Source organism: Centruroides sculpturatus, unplaced genomic scaffold, assembly GCF_000671375.1.
Source record: "Centruroides sculpturatus isolate CEXI.00-Female unplaced genomic scaffold, Cexi_2.0 scaffold986, whole genome shotgun sequence".
Taxonomy (NCBI): Eukaryota; Metazoa; Arthropoda; class Arachnida; order Scorpiones; family Buthidae; genus Centruroides; species Centruroides sculpturatus.
In genome coordinates, this window is record NW_019385126.1 from 64,346 (window position 1) to 89,621 (window position 25,276).

Consider the following 25,276-nt stretch of genomic DNA (forward strand, 5'->3'; position numbering starts at 1 on the left):
AAACTTATTTATTATTACTGTATATATCGAAAAGCGTAAACATTCGTGTAGTAAATATATAATTTCTATCTGATATTAGTTAGAATTGTCGTAGGAGATACAGCCATTAACATGACTTGTGACAAGGAGAGGTCACGATGACAGCTATTATCAAGTAGATTGACGAATCATTACAATGTCATATTGTGACACGGTCGAGTTTAATAACGTCATAGTTGGCCGTTGTCATCCTTTTAATGTACTTGATCCATTATATAATAATGAATCAGTTGGCTGATGAATTATTGCTTAGCCTTATAAAGTAGGCGACTAATTAAATTATTGTCTTAGATAATATATATATATATAATTTTTTATTTCTTCATTTTATCACTTAGTAAATTCAAATATAACTAGAAAATTAATGCGATAAGAGAACTTTGAATCTACATCTTCCTTTATCATCTCATCGTAGATATTAATTTACGATGTGTAGTCTGGAGGTCATAGCAATTCTTATTTCCTCTCATCAATATTCGCTCTATCGATCTCGATTTTAATTACAGACTTCTATTGACTAGTTCCCAAGATGATTATCAAAGATTTTAATTTATATTAACTTGCTGCTGAATGTAGATCTCAAAAGATGACAAAGATTTCGTGGCAAAATGCATTCAGAAATCTTTATCTTGTGTGTTATTTTATTATTTTTTAATGCAACAAATTTCAAATAAGATCGGGTATAACTTATCTATAACGAGCAATTATTGCGACGATTTCACAATGAAATCGTCGCAATTTTTAATTTATTTAATGCAAAATATATGATCTCCATCTCAAATTAGTAGTGTCTTCCTCCTGTATATCATACTTTTCCTTTAACAATAGATTCGTACTTGTCATCTATTAACTGCTTTCGGGGAAAAAGTTTTGAATTGAAATAATATGACTTCCGATTTTAAACTAGAAGTTTATATATACAGTCGACCCCCTATAACACTGTTGATAATTCTGTTTTATATGAATTCCATGTTGTACAAGTCACTTAGATTTTACAAATATATGAGCCGTTCACAGCCTGGCACACGTATTTGTAAAATCTAAGTGACTCGTACAACATGGAATTCATATAAAACGGAATTATCAACAGTGTTATAGGGGAGTCGACTGTAGTTAATTGGGGTCTTCTGCCCCTAAGCTTTCTATGTCTATTCTCGAATTTCACCTGTCTTATTCTTTTCTGTAGATTAAGAATGGACAGACAGACAGACAGACCACAGTGAAAATTTATAAATGTGTAATTTTTTCAAATTGCATCCAAATTACTATTATTATATTTATTTTACTCAAAGAAAATTTAAGAAATTATTTGCTAAAATTTCGGAAAATCTTATAAGCGAATAATGAAAGTAAATTAATTCCTGTAAAGACTTTACCTAATTTTATTAATTGTTAAAATTTATAATGTAAATCGAAAATTAAATTTCTACAATTTCTATGTTATTGAATTTTACAACTTAACAATTTGATTTTCAATTTTAAATTATAAGTTTTAACTATTTAAATGGAAATTAAATTGATTTATTATACAATGGAAACAATTAAGAAATAAAAGATAAAAATGTTTAATATATTTAGTAAAATAAAATTTAAAAGAAAAATAAAGATTAGACTATAAAAACTCGTTTTATACGTAACTTTTTAATAAATTATTCCGTTGGCAATTATTTATCTTATTAAATAAACGCAATTCCCTTAACTTATGGAAATTGTTGCCATAGGATTTCGACAACAATTGCAATTTAAAATAATCAAGTTGTCGTGATATGATCCGAAATTTCATTAAATTCTAATTACGAATTCTGTGAATTGTCAATTGTCATTCTTAATTCAATTAGTTAGACATTAAAGCAACTGAAAAGATAACAAAAGCTAAAATAGCAAAAGTTTACTCTTATGTAGATAGAAAAATTGTATATAAATAAGAAAAAGAAATACGATTTCATAAGTCTATTTATGGACTACAAGTTTTGGGTTGCAAAGCAATTTTGTAAAGTTACTTACTAAAGTAGATAGTTAGAAAGCTTGGAGTCTCTACAGGCTTCAAGAAACCAGCTTGTGATTGATTACCAAGCTCTATGCTGACAATCTCCTATTTTTTTTTTTTTTTAACGTTTCTTTTTTTTATCTTCGAAGTGAACTGAAAACAAGAGAAAAGAAATAAAAAGAAGAAATAAGAATTCATTAGCGACTGTACAAAATGGAATGTTATTCTTGCTCGTACAATGCTTAAGTCAATAAAATTATGGAAAGTTTTACTTAAAATAAAAGTTAAAAATCACAATAAATTTAACTATTAACAGATTAAACAAATTCTAATCTGTTAATCTGCTAAAGTTAATTCCTTAATTTACTAAACATTGTTAAATAATTCATAACATCTCTTTCGTCAGTTATAATTTATTTTCGGAATTCTTGTATGAGAATTTCTAATGTCATCACTAATGATACATTTGTGTATAAAAGGCATTTGAAATGGAATGAATATTAAAGATGTTTATAATTCTTGAGTTAAGTTCGAAATTACACTTTTGATGAGGAACATGAAGTAATTTCTGAATAAATTATAATTATTCGCTATAAATATGTATTCATAGAATTCTTATCCAGTAAAAATGATTACTTATTCCAGCATAACCTTTGATATTTTGTTTTTTTTTTAATATAAAATTTAATTAAGATTCCTAATAAACTGTCTATCATCTAAGCATATTTAGCTTTAAGCGATTTCGACATAAACAAATGCTTTAATCTTAAAAGTGATATCGAATTTGATATGAAACTGATACCAAGCATAAGTAAAGGAAGTGAATACTTTTGGAAATTTTATCATCAAAAATTTATTTGTTTTAATAAGTATACAAGCAAGAATGTTTTAACTGTTGTTAGGTCAAATGATAATGTCTTGTAAAACTCTTCTTTATCTTTAACACAGAAACTTCTAATTAGGACCTTACTGAAAATTCATTAGTTTAATTTTGTTTTATATACATGGAATTTCTCATTAGGAAGCTTTTTAGAGAGAGAATCCTGATGAGAAATTTTATCACTGTAATAAGAAAATGCAATTTAAATATTACTTTATGAGATTTTATATGTTATTGATATCAATAACATAAGATTTTCATATCGTTGATCATGCAAATGATTTATATTCTTAACTTTGTTTATGGAAAAAATGTAATAGCCTATGTTTCATTAATTGAATGTGTTGAATTTAGTTTAAAATGAATGCTATAAATTTAATTTTCAATTTGAATAATTTGTATGATTTTATCGAAATAAATTTGTTATTAATGAATTTAAAATTTTATTAATCGACACCATTTTAATTATCTTTTATGATAGATGCTTAAACCAAAATTTGGCACTTAAAGAATGTACTAAGAGATAAATATATATTAATATTTCTATATATAAATATCTAAAAATATAAACTTTTATAGGTCTTTTGAAGCACTTTTTATACTCGGTGAGTCGTTAATTTAATTATTTTTTTAATATAATAAAAATTCCGAACGTCTTATGAAGAAAATAATAATAATAATAATAATAATAGTAAAATCTCTAATTATTTTGCTGTAAGGAAAGTAAAATATTTACATTTATCAAATAAATAAAAAATTATTTTCTATCAGAATTTATATTATAGAATAACACAGACGTATAGATTCTCTCTTTTTTTTTATAAATTTAATCAAATTTTTAATTTTCTCTCTTCCTATATATGGTATCTCATAGATTTAACTATTATTTTTTAAATAAAAATTTCTATTTATATTTGTTTACTTAAAAATATATATATATATTTAGAATAGAGTCCCTCGTATTGTGAAATTTAATGTTATGGCACTCAGAGTTTCTTTCATAGCTCCTAGATAAAAGATAAATAGGAAAAAAAAAATTAAAAGAAACAGCAACCATTCTCACAGATAAGAAAGAAGTGCTAAAATAAAGAAAATTATCGAAAAAAAATTCTATTAGAGAGACTCTCGCAAATGGACAAAACAATAAAATTTCTATTAGTTACCTCTCAAATATTTAGAAAAGCATTTAGAATCAAAGGCAAAATGAAAGAGAGCATTACTAAATTCTTAACAATATTAGATAATGATTCTACCCCCATCGGAGAAAATTGCATTTGTTAAATTGCAGCTATGTTCCATTACAAAAATTAATTAAAAATTCAAACTTATCTCATAAATCAAAATTTCCATTTTCTAAACTGGCAAAAATATAGAATAGTAAAGAGAAAATACTTGTATAAAGAAAGAAGAAGAAGAAGAGATTGTTTCTCTAACTGGACGTCGTTAAATTCGTTTCGAATTCTAACTAGATAATGAAAGTAAAGTAATAAAAGCATGGACAAACTTATTAGCAAGAAATCATTATGCTTCTTTATCCCATTTATTATCGCCTTCGAACTAAACTGAAAACTTTAATCAGATTTTCTATCAATTCCCAACATTCTTTTAATGACTTTCATCGTCTGAATATTTTCAGCGTAACAGTTTTGCTCTCAGAACAAATTGGTTTTGGGTGGATATTTTTATAACCATTCTTTCCACAGAATGGATATGATTTTTTTTTCTTTCTTCGCCCTCTTCTTCTTCCCTTCGCAACCCTTTTTACTTCAACCAATCAAATTTTACTTCCACCTCGCCAAGTTTTATTTTTACGGTTCATAGAATTTCAATTAGTTCTAAAACTATAAACGTGTATACCGAAGATAACGAAAATATAGTAGGATGGAAGAGGGAGGAAAAATTATTATGTTATGTTTTTAACCAATCTTCCCACTCGATCTATTAAATTAGTGATGTGAAGTATATATTCGTAAAATTGTAACCGTCATAAAATGCTTACTAAAGTCATACAAGTTTAAGATGGCACCTCGATGTGTTTTATCTTTCTAATTGCTGTAGTAAATGCTCTCTTAATCAAGTTATCTTCGTGGCTGAACTCAACTAACATAATTATACTGTTGTGTTCAGAAGGATCTTATTTCTTAACTGATCAAACTCTTTCTGGTGCTTCAATCGCTTCATCTTTGATGCATTACTGAAGTTTTCTAAATTAGCCGTTTCGACGAAATTTCCTTTTGATATTAAAAATACCCAATTTAAATGTAATTAAATCATGAGAAATGAAAAGTTTCTTATTATAAAAATTTAATAATTATAAAATTGATTATAATTCTGAAACTAATGGAGTTTTTCTTAAAAATAATTCAACTTATATATTATGGAAACCTTTTTTTATAATGAATTAATAACACGTAATGAATCTGAAGATGTAATGGAAGGTGTAACATGTATTACTGTATTATAAAAATATAAGTTATAAATATCTGCATTAAAGAAATATTGACAGATTAGGTTAAGATTTAATAATTTCCTTAATTTGTTTTGTTCTTTAGAAGTAAGGAACTTCAATAAATTAATTCTTCGAATCGTCAATACTCTTCCTAAACGGGTATTTTCTAAGATTTTGTGAAAATAAATGGAGTAGGTAATACAAATAAATGATTAAAGTAAATTTGAATCAATATTTTTTTATTTATTTTTATGGTTTATTATTGATTTAATACGGCAATAATTATCATCTTTATTTCTTTTTTTAGCTTCTTCTACATATTACTTTATTCTTCGTAGATATAATTGAAAGAAACGTTTATTTCAGAGTTTTAAACGTTGTTTCTGTTTTAAGGACGATGGATTTAATATTGAAGAAGTTTTTAATCTAAATATAGTCACAGTTCTTCAGAAATTTTCAAAATTGAAATTTAGAATATTATTCAATTTTTATTGATCCAAAGAGTCTATGTTAATAAGTTGAAAAACACTAATGAAAAGAAAGTTTTTCTTCTTAAAAAAGAGACGTCAAAAGAAAGAAAAAAAAAGACTTATTTAAGAAAACATGTCCACGATTCAATATCAGTCTTGTTTTCGATGTGACAAGTTGGGTGAGCTCACTGCTGTCACATCGGGTCAAAGCAACGTTAATTAGAGTTACTTGGAAACCCAAAGGGACTGCAGATATCGAGTGAGATATTTTCGCAGGTGAAGTCTCATTATTTCCATTCTTGCTAACAGTAATTACTCGACTGTATTAAGAGCTGGCTGCCGTAACTGTAACTTATCATTAATAATTCGTGATATAATGAGAAATGTGGAGCATATCCATAAACAATTCTGTTATCAATCATACGCGATTCTTATTTCTTCTGTCCAAGAAAAGTATTTTTTCCAATATAAATGATGAGCCTTTCTAGAAACTGAATTTTTAATATCTCCTAATTGAATCTTAGATGAGAAATAATCATATATATTTATTTCTAATAACTTTTTCCCCTGCTATCTAGCATTAACTGCTTCGATAAGTTTTCTTTGTTTCTGTATCGAGCGGTAAAAGTCTGGTGGATAAATATTTAAATCAACTTCATACCATAATTCCGAGAATCCAAATATACGTAAAGAGAATAATGCGTGCTGTCAAATATTTCATTAGATGTTAGAGAGATCAAATTCTAAAGCCAAAGTGACATTTATGGCAAGAAGAAAAATGAGATACAGGCTAAGAACAAGAAAAAAAATTTTATTCCCACTTTAGCTTCCACTTACTCTTGTTCCTGCAATGTCAATGACTTGCTGACACAGCCATGACGAATGGATGCTCTATCTGTCATGGTTCCTAGGCTTTTCCTTTTCGACTGTAGAAGCCACACTTCCCCTATAGACATTGGATCGATAATACGCTTATTCCATTAGTCTACCTGGTGGATAAATCCGGTCTGGATTGCAATTCCATCAGCCATTGCCATCTTTCACCAGTAAGGATAATCTTCTGTCGTCGAACCTTCCATTTGGTGCAACTTCAATGGTCATTTCTTTCTATTTCTAGAATTCTCTAAGTCTATAAATGAGAATAATTCTTTTCCCAAGTCACAATTAGCTTTTACTACTCTACTTTGGATCTAGCATAAGTATTTGGTTTGGCTTGCATTTATTGAAAATAAAAATAGTTTTTTCCTGTTTTTTTTTCACTAAGTTCGAGTAGTCTTTGTCAACATTGATTGAAACAAAGGTATTAATACTTGGAAAGTAATTTTCATTGGAAGAGAAGTTTCTAAAATACTCGTGATGCAAAGAAAGGTATAAAATTTGGTCTATTTATTAAATTTTATCCGTATAGAAAATTAATTTTATATATTTATTCAATATAATTGTACTTAATATACTTCGTATTGTTTAACTAACAATATGATCTAGTTAATAGGATTACAATTATGATTGTATTTGATTATTAATTCGTCAATATACCGAATAGTATACATTGACTCATTAACATGTACTAATTCTATATTAATAAATATTAATCATACTATATTATTGTTCTCCATCTGTTATTTAGTATATCATATTATATTGTTTTTTNTAGTTTATTTTCAATTCATATTTGTTAAACGAACAAGCAATTTTAATTATAAATTTTGAACATTAAGCAAAAATAAAAATTATAAATTAATTAAATAATAAAAAATATAATTTAAATATTCGTATTATTAAAGAAAATATGTCTAATTCGAAGCTATTCATCGTAAATATTAGAAAATAAATAACAAATTTACTGTATTTTTACACTTGATTCTATTGCTAGAATGATAATTTAGTATCTGGAAATTCGTTACTTTTGATTTAACAGTAAGAAAATAAAATATTCCTTAATAATTTTTGTATTCTGTTTATTTAGTGTAACTATTGATACTACATTCTCACCGAATGCTTTATTTTATCTCGTTAAAAAAAAATAAATAAGAGTTCTTCATATTGTCTAATGTTCCTTAATATTACCTTTTTATCTTTCCAAAACAGTGATGCAGGAAACACAAGTCTAAAGGGTAATTGCTTTCAAATTTTTAAACAACGTTTATCGGATGGACTGTGACTCCATTACAAAGTTATATATATATATATCCCATTTTAATAGAAACAAACAGAAAAATTAATGTTAATTTCCATGTTGTGTCTTCTATTTATTGTTATTGCTGTTTTTCATAATTCTCCTTCATACTTAATAATATTAAAGCACATTGCTATACGAGGTAGGATGGTGTTTTAGTTATTCTGCATTGTTGAACACACCAGAAAGCTTTTTGCAACTGAAAAATGGTTCTTATGTGTTTTATTCTAAAGTATAAGATAAACTTAGCACGAATACTCTTGGTTCTACATGATATACGGTATAAAATGATATATTGCAAGAACTGAAATTATCAAAATTGTTCAGAGTTCTGTCAGAGTTCTTCACATTTTTTTTTTTTTAATTTACTGCAACATTATTTCATTGTGCGTATCGAAAATTAAAGCTTTTAAATTTTGTTTATTTTTTCTGATATATTTTTAATTTAATAAACACTATCGCTATCATAAAATATTGCTTTATTGTTTTATCAATTGTTAATTTTTTATTATAAATTAATTGTAATTTTATCATAAATTGTTTTAATATTTTTTTTTAAAAATTAATTAAAATATATATGTATATATTCATTTGTAAATTCGATTTATTTAATTAGTAAATATTTATTCCACCGTTGTATTCTTATTGACATTATGTGTTTAAATGTCATAATATTAAATAATAAGAACTGAAATTACTTAGTAATTACAAAACATTCTAAATTTAAAATGATAAGAGATAACAAAGATAAGCTACTACAGTAACATGTCATAACGTCTGAGTGATTTTACTTAATCGTATCTTCATTCGATTTTGTCACATATTGGGGATGCATTCTTAAAGTTGATCTCATGGCTCTTATAGATTTTCACGACTGTAAAGTACTTTGATGAGTCATAGAGAGAGAGAAGAGACGATTGTTCTGCCCCTTGCTCTATCACTCAGTAATCCCAATTCCAACGTGTCACATGCATCGCTGCACCACACGCTGATCACCATCATTTCTTGCAAGCTGTTTTAGGTTTTATTGTTCAAAATAGTTTAATATATAAAATATATAAACGTTATTAATATTTTCTTAAAATCTATTAATCGTATTTTAAAACTTTCGCTTATAAAACTTGAGTTAAATGTATTCATCTTAAAATTATCTCCATTTAGTTTGATTTCTTCTTATATTTTCATTAAATAAACATTATTAATATAAATTCTTGAATAAATATCTCAAATTTGATCAGATTTAAAAATTAAATTGAAAATTACGTAAATGTATAGCGATATTTAATTGCAACACCGCTTAGAAAACTGAATTATTGTTTAATGAGTGTCAATCCAATAAAATCTAAACTAACTTTAAACACTTTGACAGTTACAAGAATTAGTTAACATTTCTGAATGCTGAATATTGTGATTGTCAAGCAAGGGTGTTATCGAATAATGATAATGTCAGATTTATTGCATTATTCTGCGATTAAAATGATCATAGGATATCATTGATATGCTTAAGATTCACTTTAGCTCATTATCAATAGAAGTGATTCTTATAAAATTGATTTAATCTAATCTAGAACATAATTTTCCTTACTTAAACAACTTTTAAGTAAAGAAAATTGTAAGAGTAATTTAGAAAGTTCGATTAATTTATATACTAAAATTAATGTGTGATAGTTTGATCCTTTTGACAACCTATTATAGGCTACATCACATAGAATCTAATTTATTTATTGTAACATTCATTAAAAATATGTAATAATGAAGAAGGGATAAATTAAAAATAAAACTTAAATTGAAATTAAATTCTTTTTTTCTTCGAATTTTCATCTGAACCTTTTTAATACCTTTTAAAAATAGCATGGAGATTAAAAGCTTAACCAGTTGTAAACACAAAGTTCTTAATAAGTTTTATCTAAAATGTGAACTTAAATTAAAACGTCCAAACAATATGTTGATAATTCTTTAGTGTATTTTCTCTTTTTTAAACGTCGTAAAACGTCTGAAGTGTGCCAGAAACAGATAAAAATAAATACATGCGGGCGTAGGTTAAGAAGGAAACAAACAAACCAAGAAAGTTTAATTTGACCATTGGCCATTTTCTACAACTCAACACATAAAAATTTTATTTTTAAATAGCGAACTTTATTCAATATTGGAAAAAAATTGTATAAGGATATTGAACGATTTCAAACTTTATATTATTAAATAAACTGCTAAAAATTTTTACACGAACATAAAAATAAAATATTTCATGAGAATATACAGAAACTTTCCATTTATCTTCGAAAAATTTACTCTTAATACTTCTTTATATTAAATTTTTGAGCCTGACATCTTTTATATTGTCTAACGGTTGAGAAAATTCGATGGAAGATCATTAAATTCGACAAGAAAATAGTAATATATGGAATATATAACTAAAATACATAGTCTATATATATATATAAACTTATGTATTTTTACTGTATATATCGAAAAGCGTAAACATTCGTGTAGTAAATATATAATTTCTATCTGATATTAGTTAGAATTGTCGTAGGAGATACAGCCATTAACATGACTTGTGACAAGGAGAGGTCACGATGACAGCTATTATCAAGTAGATTGACGAATCATTACAATGTCATATTGTGACACGGTCGAGTTTAATAACGTCATAGTTGGCCGTTGTCATCCTTTTAATGTACTTGATCCATTATATAATAATGAATCAGTTGGCTGATGAATTATTGCTTAGCCTTATAAAGTAGGCGACTAATTAAATTATTGTCTTAGATAATATATATATATATTCTTGGGGTAAGATGGCGTGCATTTTTAGAGAATTTTCTGTTGACAAAAGTCACGTATAAATTCTAAAACACTGTTATAAATTTTATAATTCTTTAGACCATTACATTTGACATTATTCTATGCAATGGAATAGAATATATAAGTATACACGAATAGTATACGTGCTAATTAGATTTAAATTAAACAAGTTAGCATAATATAAATTGTAATTAGTTTATTTTCAATTCATATTTGTTAAACGAACAAGCAATTTTAATTATAAATTTTGAACATTAAGCAAAAATAAAAATTATAAATTAATTAAATAATAAAAAATATAATTTAAATATTCGTATTATTAAAGAAAATATGTCTAATTCGAAGCTATTCATCGTAAATATTAGAAAATAAATAACAAATTTACTGTATTTTTACACTTGATTCTATTGCTAGAATGATAATTTAGTATCTGGAAATTCGTTACTTTTGATTTAACAGTAAGAAAATAAAATATTCCTTAATAATTTTTGTATTCTGTTTATTTAGTGTAACTATTGATACTACATTCTCACCGAATGCTTTATTTTATCTCGTTAAAAAAAAATAAATAAGAGTTCTTCATATTGTCTAATGTTCCTTAATATTACCTTTTTATCTTTCCAAAACAGTGATGCAGGAAACACAAGTCTAAAGGGTAATTGCTTTCAAATTTTTAAACAACGTTTATCGGATGGACTGTGACTCCATTACAAAGTTATATATATATATATCCCATTTTAATAGAAACAAACAGAAAAATTAATGTTAATTTCCATGTTGTGTCTTCTATTTATTGTTATTGCTGTTTTTCATAATTCTCCTTCATACTTAATAATATTAAAGCACATTGCTATACGAGGTAGGATGGTGTTTTAGTTATTCTGCATTGTTGAACACACCAGAAAGCTTTTTGCAACTGAAAAATGGTTCTTATGTGTTTTATTCTAAAGTATAAGATAAACTTAGCACGAATACTCTTGGTTCTACATGATATACGGTATAAAATGATATATTGCAAGAACTGAAATTATCAAAATTGTTCAGAGTTCTGTCAGAGTTCTTCACATTTTTTTTTTTTTTTAATTTACTGCAACATTATTTCATTGTGCGTATCGAAAATTAAAGCTTTTAAATTTTGTTTATTTTTTCTGATATATTTTTAATTTAATAAACACTATCGCTATCATAAAATATTGCTTTATTGTTTTATCAATTGTTAATTTTTTATTATAAATTAATTGTAATTTTATCATAAATTGTTTTAATATTTTTTTTTAAAAATTAATTAAAATATATATGTATATATTCATTTGTAAATTCGATTTATTTAATTAGTAAATATTTATTCCACCGTTGTATTCTTATTGACATTATGTGTTTAAATGTCATAATATTAAATAATAAGAACTGAAATTACTTAGTAATTACAAAACATTCTAAATTTAAAATGATAAGAGATAACAAAGATAAGCTACTACAGTAACATGTCATAACGTCTGAGTGATTTTACTTAATCGTATCTTCATTCGATTTTGTCACATATTGGGGATGCATTCTTAAAGTTGATCTCATGGCTCTTATAGATTTTCACGACTGTAAAGTACTTTGATGAGTCATAGAGAGAGAGAAGAGACGATTGTTCTGCCCCTTGCTCTATCACTCAGTAATCCCAATTCCAACGTGTCACATGCATCGCTGCACCACACGCTGATCACCATCATTTCTTGCAAGCTGTTTTAGGTTTTATTGTTCAAAATAGTTTAATATATAAAATATATAAACGTTATTAATATTTTCTTAAAATCTATTAATCGTATTTTAAAACTTTCGCTTATAAAACTTGAGTTAAATGTATTCATCTTAAAATTATCTCCATTTAGTTTGATTTCTTCTTATATTTTCATTAAATAAACATTATTAATATAAATTCTTGAATAAATATCTCAAATTTGATCAGATTTAAAAATTAAATTGAAAATTACGTAAATGTATAGCGATATTTAATTGCAACACCGCTTAGAAAACTGAATTATTGTTTAATGAGTGTCAATCCAATAAAATCTAAACTAACTTTAAACACTTTGACAGTTACAAGAATTAGTTAACATTTCTGAATGCTGAATATTGTGATTGTCAAGCAAGGGTGTTATCGAATAATGATAATGTCAGATTTATTGCATTATTCTGCGATTAAAATGATCATAGGATATCATTGATATGCTTAAGATTCACTTTAGCTCATTATCAATAGAAGTGATTCTTATAAAATTGATTTAATCTAATCTAGAACATAATTTTCCTTACTTAAACAACTTTTAAGTAAAGAAAATTGTAAGAGTAATTTAGAAAGTTCGATTAATTTATATACTAAAATTAATGTGTGATAGTTTGATCCTTTTGACAACCTATTATAGGCTACATCACATAGAATCTAATTTATTTATTGTAACATTCATTAAAAATATGTAATAATGAAGAAGGGATAAATTAAAAATAAAACTTAAATTGAAATTAAATTCTTTTTTTCTTCGAATTTTCATCTGAACCTTTTTAATACCTTTTAAAAATAGCATGGAGATTAAAAGCTTAACCAGTTGTAAACACAAAGTTCTTAATAAGTTTTATCTAAAATGTGAACTTAAATTAAAACGTCCAAACAATATGTTGATAATTCTTTAGTGTATTTTCTCTTTTTTAAACGTCGTAAAACGTCTGAAGTGTGCCAGAAACAGATAAAAATAAATACATGCGGGCGTAGGTTAAGAAGGAAACAAACAAACCAAGAAAGTTTAATTTGACCATTGGCCATTTTCTACAACTCAACACATAAAAATTTTATTTTTAAATAGCGAACTTTATTCAATATTGGAAAAAAATTATATAAGGATATTGAACGATTTCAAACTTTATATTATTAAATAAACTGCTAAAAATTTTTACACGAGCATAAAAATAAAATATTTCATGAGAATATACAGATACTTTCCATTTATCTTCGAAAAATTTACTCTTAATACTTCTTTATATTAAATTTTTGAGCCTGACATCTTTTATATTGTCTAACGGTTGAGAAAATTCGATGGAAGATCATTAAATTCGACAAGAAAATAGTAATATATGGAATATATAACTAAAATACATAGTCTATATATATATATAAACTTATTTATTATTACTGTATATATCGAAAGGCGTAAACATTCGTGTAGTAAATATATAATTTCTATCTGATATTAGTTAGAATTGTCGTAGGAGATACAGCCATTAACATGACTTGTGACAAGGAGAGGTCACGATGACAGCTATTATCAAGTAGATTGACGAATCATTACAATGTCATATTGTGACACGGTCGAGTTTAATAACGTCATAGTTGGCCGTTGTCATCCTTTTAATGTACTTGATCCATTATATAATAATGAATCAGTTGGCTGATGAATTATTGCTTAGCCTTATAAAGTAGGCGACTAATTAAATTATTGTCTTAGATAATATATATATATATAATTTTTTATTTCTTCATTTTATCACTTAGTAAATTCAAATATAACTAGAAAATTAATGCGATAAGAGAACTTTGAATCTACATCTTCCTTTATCATCTCATCGTAGATATTAATTTACGATGTGTAGTCTGGAGGTCATAGCAATTCTTATTTCCTCTCATCAATATTCGCTCTATCGATCTCGATTTTAATTACAGACTTCTATTGACTAGTTCCCAAGATGATTATCAAAGATTTTAATTTATATTAACTTGCTGCTGAATGTAGATCTCAAAAGATGACAAAGATTTCGTGGCAAAATGCATTCAGAAATCTTTATCTTGTGTGTTATTTTATTATTTTTTAATGCAACAAATTTCAAATAAGATCGGGTATAACTTATCTATAACGAGCAATTATTGCGACGATTTCACAATGAAATCGTCGCAATTTTTAATTTATTTAATGCAAAATATATGATCTCCATCTCAAATTAGTAGTGTCTTCCTCCTGTATATCATACTTTTCCTTTAACAATAGATTCGTACTTGTCATCTATTAACTGCTTTCGGGGAAAAAGTTTTGAATTGAAATAATATGACTTCCGATTTTAAACTAGAAGTTTATATATACAGTCGACCCCCTATAACACTGTTGATAATTCCGTTTTATATAAATTCCATGTTGTACAAGTCACTTAGATTTTACAAATATATGAGCCGTTCACAGCCTGGCACACGTATTTGTAAAATCTAAGTGACTCGTACAACATGGAATTCATATAAAACGGAATTATCAACAGTGTTATAGGGGAGTCGACTGTAGTTAATTGGGGTCTTCTGCCCCTAAGCTTTCTATGTCTATTCTCGAATTTCACCTGTCTTATTCTTTTCTGTAGATTAAGAATGGACAGACAGACAGACAGACCACAGTGAAAATTTATAAATGTGTAATTTTTTCAAATTGCATCCAAATTACTATTATTATATTTATTTTACTCAAAGAAAATTTAAGAAATTATTTGCTAAAATTTCGGAAAATCTTATAAGCGAATAATGAAAGTAAATTAATTCCTGTAAAGACTTTACCTAATTTTATTAATTGTTAAAATTTATAATGTAAATCGAAAATTAAATTTCTACAATTTCTATGTTATTGAATTTTACAACTTAACAATTTGATTTTCAATTTTAAATTATAAGTTTTAACTATTTAAATGGAAATTAAATTGATTTATTATACAATGGAAACAATTAAGAAATAAAAGATAAAAATGTTTAATATATTTAGTAAAATAAAATTTAAAAGAAAAATAAAGATTAGACTATAAAAACTCGTTTTATACGTAACTTTTTAATAAATTATTCCGTTGGCAATTATTTATCTTATTAAATAAACGCAATTCCCTTAACTTATGGAAATTGTTGCCATAGGATTTCGACAACAATTGCAATTTAAAATAATCAAGTTGTCGTGATATGATCCGAAATTTCATTAAATTCTAATTACGAATTCTGTGAATTGTCAATTGTCATTCTTAATTCAATTAGTTAGACATTAAAGCAACTGAAAAGATAACAAAAGCTAAAATAGCAAAAGTTTACTCTTATGTAGATAGAAAAATTGTATATAAATAAGAAAAAGAAATACGATTTCATAAGTCTATTTATGGACTACAAGTTTTGGGTTGCAAAGCAATTTTGTAAAGTTACTTACTAAAGTAGATAGTTAGAAAGCTTGGAGTCTCTACAGGCTTCAAGAAACCAGCTTGTGATTGATTACCAAGCTCTATGCTGACAATCTCCTATTTTTTTTTTTTTTTAACGTTTCTTTTTTTTATCTTCGAAGTGAACTGAAAACAAGAGAAAAGAAATAAAAAGAAGAAATAAGAATTCATTAGCGACTGTACAAAATGGAATGTTATTCTTGCTCGTACAATGCTTAAGTCAATAAAATTATGGAAAGTTTTACTTAAAATAAAAGTTAAAAATCACAATAAATTTAACTATTAACAGATTAAACAAATTCTAATCTGTTAATCTGCTAAAGTTAATTCCTTAATTTACTAAACATTGTTAAATAATTCATAACATCTCTTTCGTCAGTTATAATTTATTTTCGGAATTCTTGTATGAGAATTTCTAATGTCATCACTAATGATACATTTGTGTATAAAAGGCATTTGAAATGGAATGAATATTAAAGATGTTTATAATTCTTGAGTTAAGTTCGAAATTACACTTTTGATGAGGAACATGAAGTAATTTCTGAATAAATTATAATTATTCGCTATAAATATGTATTCATAGAATTCTTATCCAGTAAAAATGATTACTTATTCCAGCATAACCTTTGATATTTTGTTTTTTTTTTAATATAAAATTTAATTAAGATTCCTAATAAACTGTCTATCATCTAAGCATATTTAGCTTTAAGCGATTTCGACATAAACAAATGCTTTAATCTTAAAAGTGATATCGAATTTGATATGAAACTGATACCAAGCATAAGTAAAGGAAGTGAATACTTTTGGAAATTTTATCATCAAAAATTTATTTGTTTTAATAAGTATACAAGCAAGAATGTTTTAACTGTTGTTAGGTCAAATGATAATGTCTTGTAAAACTCTTCTTTATCTTTAACACAGAAACTTCTAATTAGGACCTTACTGAAAATTCATTAGTTTAATTTTGTTTTATATACATGGAATTTCTCATTAGGAAGCTTTTTAGAGAGAGAATCCTGATGAGAAATTTTATCACTGTAATAAGAAAATGCAATTTAAATATTACTTTATGAGATTTTATATGTTATTGATATCAATAACATAAGATTTTCATATCGTTGATCATGCAAATGATTTATATTCTTAACTTTGTTTATGGAAAAAATGTAATAGCCTATGTTTCATTAATTGAATGTGTTGAATTTAGTTTAAAATGAATGCTATAAATTTAATTTTCAATTTGAATAATTTGTATGATTTTATCGAAATAAATTTGTTATTAATGAATTTAAAATTTTATTAATCGACACCATTTTAATTATCTTTTATGATAGATGCTTAAACCAAAATTTGGCACTTAAAGAATGTACTAAGAGATAAATATATATTAATATTTCTATATATAAATATCTAAAAATATAAACTTTTATAGGTCTTTTGAAGCACTTTTTATACTCGGTGAGTCGTTAATTTAATTATTTTTTTAATATAATAAAAATTCCGAACGTCTTATGAAGAAAATAATAATAATAATAATAATAATAGTAAAATCTCTAATTATTTTGCTGTAAGGAAAGTAAAATATTTACATTTATCAAATAAATAAAAAATTATTTTCTATCAGAATTTATATTATAGAATAACACAGACGTATAGATTCTCTCTTTTTTTTTATAAATTTAATCAAATTTTTAATTTTCTCTCTTCCTATATATGGTATCTCATAGATTTAACTATTATTTTTTAAATAAAAATTTCTATTTATATTTGTTTACTTAAAAATATATATATATATTTAGAATAGAGTCCCTCGTATTGTGAAATTTAATGTTATGGCACTCAGAGTTTCTTTCATAGCTCCTAGATAAAAGATAAATAGGAAAAAAAAAATTAAAAGAAACAGCAACCATTCTCACAGATAAGAAAGAAGTGCTAAAATAAAGAAAATTATCGAAAAAAAATTCTATTAGAGAGACTCTCGCAAATGGACAAAACAATAAAATTTCTATTAGTTACCTCTCAAATATTTAGAAAAGCATTTAGAATCAAAGGCAAAATGAAAGAGAGCATTACTAAATTCTTAACAATATTAGATAATGATTCTACCCCCATCGGAGAAAATTGCATTTGTTAAATTGCAGCTATGTTCCATTACAAAAATTAATTAAAAATTCAAACTTATCTCATAAATCAAAATTTCCATTTTCTAAACTGGCAAAAATATAGAATAGTAAAGAGAAAATACTTGTATAAAGAAAGAAGAAGAAGAAGAGATTGTTTCTCTAACTGGACGTCGTTAAATTCGTTTCGAATTCTAACTAGATAATGAAAGTAAAGTAATAAAAGCATGGACAAACTTATTAGCAAGAAATCATTATGCTTCTTTATCCCATTTATTATCGCCTTCGAACTAAACTGAAAACTTTAATCAGATTTTCTATCAATTCCCAACATTCTTTTAATGACTTTCATCGTCTGAATATTTTCAGCGTAACAGTTTTGCTCTCAGAACAAATTGGTTTTGGGTGGATATTTTTATAACCATTCTTTCCACAGAATGGATATGATTTTTTTTTCTTTCTTCGCCCTCTTCTTCTTCTCTTCGCAACCCTTTTTACTTCAACCAATCAAATTTTACTTCCACCTCGCCAAGTTTTATTTTTACGGTTCATAGAATTTCAATTAGTTCTAAAACTATAAACGTGTATACCGAAGATAACGAAAATATAGTAGGATGGAAGAGGGAGGAAAAATTATTATGTTATGTTTTTAACCAATCTTCCCACTCGATCTATTAAATTAGTGATGTGAAGTATATATTCGTAAAATTGTAACCGTCATAAAATGCTTACTAAAGTCATACAAGTTTAAGATGGCACCTCGATGTGTTTTATCTTTCTAATTGCTGTAGTAAATGCTCTCTTAATCAAGTTATCTTCGTGGCTGAACTCAACTAACATAATTATACTGTTGTGTTCAGAAGGATCTTATTTCTTAACTGATCAAACTCTTTCTGGTGCTTCAATCGCTTCATCTTTGATGCATTACTGAAGTTTTCTAAATTAGCCGTTTCGACGAAATTTCCTTTTGATATTAAAAATACCCAATTTAAATGTAATTAAATCATGAGAAATGAAAAGTTTCTTATTATAAAAATTTAATAATTATAAAATTGATTATAATTCTGAAACTAATGGAGTTTTTCTTAAAAATAATTCAACTTATATATTATGGAAACCTTTTTTTATAATGAATTAATAACACGTAATGAATCTGAAGATGTAATGGAAGGTGTAACATGTATTACTGTATTATAAAAATATAAGTTATAAATATCTGCATTAAAGAAATATTGACAGATTAGGTTAAGATTTAATAATTTCCTTAATTTGTTTTGTTCTTTAGAAGTAAGGAACTTCAATAAATTAATTCTTCGAATCGTCAATACTCTTCCTAAACGGGTATTTTCTAAGATTTTGTGAAAATAAATGGAGTAGGTAATACAAATAAATGATTAAAGTAAATTTGAATCAATATTTTTTTATTTATTTTTATGGTTTATTATTGATTTAATACGGCAATAATTATCATCTTTATTTCTTTTTTTAGCTTCTTCTACATATTACTTTATTCTTCGTAGATATAATTGAAAGAAACGTTTATTTCAGAGTTTTAAACGTTGTTTCTGTTTTAAGGACGATGGATTTAATATTGAAGAAGTTTTTAATCTAAATATAGTCACAGTTCTTCAGAAATTTTCAAAATTGAAATTTAGAATATTATTCAATTTTTATTGATCCAAAGAGTCTATGTTAATAAGTTGAAAAACACTAATGAAAAGAAAGTTTTTCTTCTTAAAAAAGAGACGTCAAAAGAAAGAAAAAAAAAGACTTATTTAAGAAAACATGTCCACGATTCAATATCAGTCTTGTTTTCGATGTGACAAGTTGGGTGAGCTCACTGCTGTCACATCGGGTCAAAGCAACGTTAATTAGAGTTACTTGGAAACCCAAAGGGACTGCAGATATCGAGTGAGATATTTTCGCAGGTGAAGTCTCATTATTTCCATTCTTGCTAACAGTAATTACTCGACTGTATTAAGAGCTGGCTGCCGTAACTGTAACTTATCATTAATAATTCGTGATATAATGAGAAATGTGGAGCATATCCATAAACAATTCTGTTATCAATCATACGCGATTCTTATTTCTTCTGTCCAAGAAAAGTATTTTTTCCAATATAAATGATGAGCCTTTCTAGAAACTGAATTTTTAATATCTCCTAATTGAATCTTAGATGAGAAATAATCATATATATTTATTTCTAATAACTTTTTCCCCTGCTATCTAGCATTAACTGCTTCGATAAGTTTTCTTTGTTTCTGTATCGAGCGGTAAAAGTCTGGTGGATAAATATTTAAATCAACTTCATACCATAATTCCGAGAATCCAAATATACGTAAAGAGAATAATGCGTGCTGTCAAATATTTCATTAGATGTTAGAGAGATCAAATTCTAAAGCCAAAGTGACATTTATGGCAAGAAGAAAAATGAGATACAGGCTAAGAACAAGAAAAAAAATTTTATTCCCACTTTAGCTTCCACTTACTCTTGTTCCTGCAATGTCAATGACTTGCTGACACAGCCATGACGAATGGATGCTCTATCTGTCATGGTTCCTAGGCTTTTCCTTTTCGACTGTAGAAGCCACACTTCCCCTATAGACATTGGATCGATAATACGCTTATTCCATTAGTCTACCTGGTGGATAAATCCGGTCTGGATTGCAATTCCATCAGCCATTGCCATCTTTCACCAGTAAGGATAATCTTCTGTCGTCGAACCTTCCATTTGGTGCAACTTCAATGGTCATTTCTTTCTATTTCTAGAATTCTCTAAGTCTATAAATGAGAATAATTCTTTTCCCAAGTCACAATTAGCTTTTACTACTCTACTTTGGATCTAGCATAAGTATTTGGTTTGGCTTGCATTTATTGAAAATAAAAATAGTTTTTTCCTGTTTTTTTTCACTAAGTTCGAGTAGTCTTTGTCAACATTGATTGAAACAAAGGTATTAATACTTGGAAAGTAATTTTCATTGGAAGAGAAGTTTCTAAAATACTCGTGATGCAAAGAAAGGTATAAAATTTGGTCTATTTATTAAATTTTATCCGTATAGAAAATTAATTTTATATATTTATTCAATATAATTGTACTTAATATACTTCGTATTGTTTAACTAACAATATGATCTAGTTAATAGGATTACAATTATGATTGTATTTGATTATTAATTCGTCAATATACCGAATAGTATACATTGACTCATTAACATGTACTAATTCTATATTAATAAATATTAATCATACTATATTATTGTTCTCCATCTGTTATTTAGTATATCATATTATATTGTTTTTTATTCTAGTCGCACTTAGATTATTAATACTTTAATCATTGTTAAAAAATAACTTATTTTAATGGTCAATTAATGTAAATTAACTTTACAGTCGTCCTCCTATAACACTGTTGATAATTCCGTTTTATATGAATTCCATGTTGTACGAGTCACTTAGATTTTACAAATACGTGTGCTGGGCTGCGAATGGCTCACGTATTTATAAAATCTAAGTGACTCGTACAACATGGAATTCATATAAAACGGAATTATCAACAGTGTTATAGGGGGGTCGACTGTAATTTATTATATTGTTATTAACTATTAAAGCAATTTAAGCTTGTTTTAAAATACCAACTATAAAACTAGTGTCGTAACGTTTACCAAACATATTTATATTCGACTCTTGATTTTTATTTTTCAGCACTTTGGTCATAAAATTCAATTGGAAAAACTTTTTCCTATTCAATTGTACTGTACTGTACATTTCCAAAGTTATGATAATTATGAAATGTAAATACACACGAATTAATTGAGTTGTTATGGACTTTCTATGTAGATGGAAGTTAACAAAGAAGTTCGATATAACGTGGGTGTATTTACTTGTTTAAAATAATTTTGTATACCTTATTTGCGTGTTTATATAATTATATATTAAAATATTTATTTACTTATTTTATGTTATATGCTTTAGTTATATTATTGAATAAACTAATATTTGTATTGTCTACGATATTCTATACGAAGAAGATAAATATTATTCAAATTATATTATAATAACACGTCTAGACCCATATAATTTTAGTAAAAATATGTTCGTAATCCATCCATATTCATTATTTTTACTAAAACTTAATAATCCAAACGTCTTATCTAAAAATATTTTTACTTTTTTTGTATGTAAGTCTACTGTAATTATTATTATTATATTAATAATATAAATCTTAACTATAACAAAATAATATAAATTGAATTGCTTTTGTTTACAAGGCAATAAAATATTTTTGAAAGAAGCTTTTGTTTCTTGAATTGTGTAAGGAGAGAAAGATTTATTTTGATTTTAATAATATTTTTAGAAGTATTATAAGATATTTTTACATATATATATGTAGGCCTGTATTTTTTGGTATAGCTCAAGCTTAATTTTATCTATTAACTAGCAACCTAAGTATTTACTTTAACACATACCAAGAGGCAAATACCGAGAGTATCTGAATGTAATCAATCTTCTTTTGAGTGCATTAGAAATCTCACTGCTTTTTTTCACATTTCACACATCTATCGACTTCAGAAATATCATCACTAATTAAAACGGAGTGTGTTTTCTAAAGATCTATTGGTATACAATAATACTTTTTTTCCGTTTTATAAACTGTAAAAAAAAAAAACGAAAACAAAAGGGAAAAAAATTGAAATCAATTCTGATCATCATTTCGGTATGCCAGAGAAACAGCTGTTCACGATTTACAACTGGGAATTGTCTTCTCATGGGATTGGAAATCGTTATTTTGGATGTTCTGCGTTTCTCCTGATGCTCCATTAAACAACACGGACATTACCCTTTTCTAAGTTGTCTTCTGATTGGTTAATTACGATCAGATGATGATAATATACTCTATTTCTTTATTGTCTGCTTATGGTTTGCTTAATTCAATACATTTCTACCGAGTAGTGATGACTTTTAGAAATTCTTCTACGTACGATTTATTAGATTTACTATTATATTTTGGGGATATTTCTGTTTTGTTATAAACATAAGAATGAGGAATTCTTTAAAAGCAATGGCAAGATGACATTGTGGAAGAAATATTCTTTTAAAAAAGATACTAAATCAGTCATTTTCCGGTTTGACATACAAATTCTAACTTTTATCGACGATTTGATTTAAAATTTCAAATGGATTGCTTTAAAATTCCGAAAGTAAATCCGGTATAATAGAACTAAGTTTAAAGTTTACAACCGAGGATAAAGAATAAAAACAGCAGATGATCTGTAGGAAGAGACTGGGTGGAATAAGAAAAGAAAAGCTTCACAAACGTTAAAGCTCAGAAACGAAGTGTCTGAATACCATACACCTCTTTCCAATAGCCGGAAGAGAAAAGAAACTGACACAATAGATTCAACTTATCCTAAGCCTAGCTGGATTTCTTTATATGGCTGCACACGACCCAGTTGAATACGACTTGTCTTGTACAGAAAGGGATGGAGCAAGCCTGCTTCTGACACGTCAACCTCCTGCCTACGTTTGCAGCTGTGTTTGTACAGCTTTCATACAGCATCCATAAGTAGTTTCCTTCAAAAAAATGCTGCTAAAAATCGTCTAAAAACACATCACAGATATCTAATCTTCTTCGGCTTTATCTTGCTATAAGAGCATTAAAACTTGTTAGATTACAACGATGCGTATCGAAAACAATAAATTAATTTATCCGCTGCTCATTTCTGAATTAATGATTTTTCTTCTGGATCACATCTGCTATGTGGTCACGCTATTATTAAATTCTCACGCATTCTATGTACCAATCGACTTATTCTGTTGAACAATCCGCATTTCATAAATCACAGGTTTATTTATAGCGAAAAAAAATATATATACATTGACTCATTAACATGTACTAATTCTATATTAATAAATATTAATCATACTATATTATTGTTCTCCATCTGTTATTTAGTATATCATATTATATTGTTTTTTATTCTAGTCGCACTTAGATTATTAATACTTTAATCATTGTTAAAAAATAACTTATTTTAATGGTCAATTAATGTAAATTAACTTTACAGTCGTCCTCCTATAACACTGTTGATAATTCCGTTTTATATGAATTCCATGTTGTACGAGTCACTTAGATTTTACAAATACGTGTGCTGGGCTGCGAACGGNTTTCTCACTGTTTTGAATTGGTGGTATTTTATTTTATTTATTTTTTTTTCTTAATGTTTAAAATAAATTACTTCAAAACTTTCTCCGATAAAAGAAAATTTTACAAAATATTATTTCTAGTAATAAAATATTTTCAAAAATTCTCGAATAAGAAAGTGGTAATCAGTAGAAAGTATTCTCAAACACTTGATTATTGAATATAAAACAAGGCAAATGCACTTTTGTAAAATATCGACTATTTAAATCTAAGTCGTTATTGGAACACGGCTCAATTGTAGAATATATATTAAAAAAAATAGATTTAAAAAACTACAATGATAAATTACCAAAACGTAGAAAGACATTCCTCTTACTACTAGTAAACTATTGAAAGAATTTATTGCTCCAATACCCTCTCTACATTTAATCTTCATATATAAAGATTCAGATTCGTAAAAGACACGATTCTTTTAGATTGATTGCTTAATAATATTTACGATTTATACTTCATTTTTTAAATATTATTTTATTCTATAAATACCAATATTTTAAAAGTATTTATATATATATATATATATATAAATGGTATGGAATTTTGAGAAAATGTAAAATTGAAATTTTAAGATATAGGTAGGTACTGTACATTTAGGAAATTTATAAAGGATTGCTTTAAGCTTTCATACAAAGAAGAAGATCGTTTTTTGTTTATTCTACTCGAAGAAAACTTTAAAAGTAGGATCAGAGTAATCATTATACTGATTCACTTAGCGTTTCTTTTTAGAAGCTTTGTCTTGTAATTTGAAAAAAAAAGAAAAGATTTCTACAAACTGCGCTCAACATAAACTTAAATAAAAAAATCTCTAGATTATATTATTGTTTTTTCTTTTGGATTAAATTGTGTTATTATAATTCTTATTGTTCAAAATCAACATACAACTTATCATTATGTGATTTAGATTATGATGTCCGAGGTTTTTCTGTCGAAGAAAATCCAA

At 26.2% G+C, this 25,276-nt stretch overlaps 1 protein-coding gene across 3 annotated transcripts in view; it reads left to right on the forward strand.

Annotated features, from left to right (window-relative positions):
* The window catches only part of LOC111635148 (chondroitin sulfate N-acetylgalactosaminyltransferase 2-like), a 61,629-nt gene that overhangs the window by 22,999 nt on the left and 13,354 nt on the right, over positions 1 to 25,276 (forward strand). Inside the window, exon 2 of one of the 3 annotated variants that reach the window (XM_023380010.1) lies at positions 3,486 to 3,511. The exons of the other annotated variants lie outside the window; for them this stretch is intronic. The gene's annotated coding sequence lies outside the window, so the exon portion shown is untranslated. The remainder of the gene's footprint in view (positions 1 to 3,485; positions 3,512 to 25,276) is intronic. 3 annotated transcript variants of the gene reach the window in all.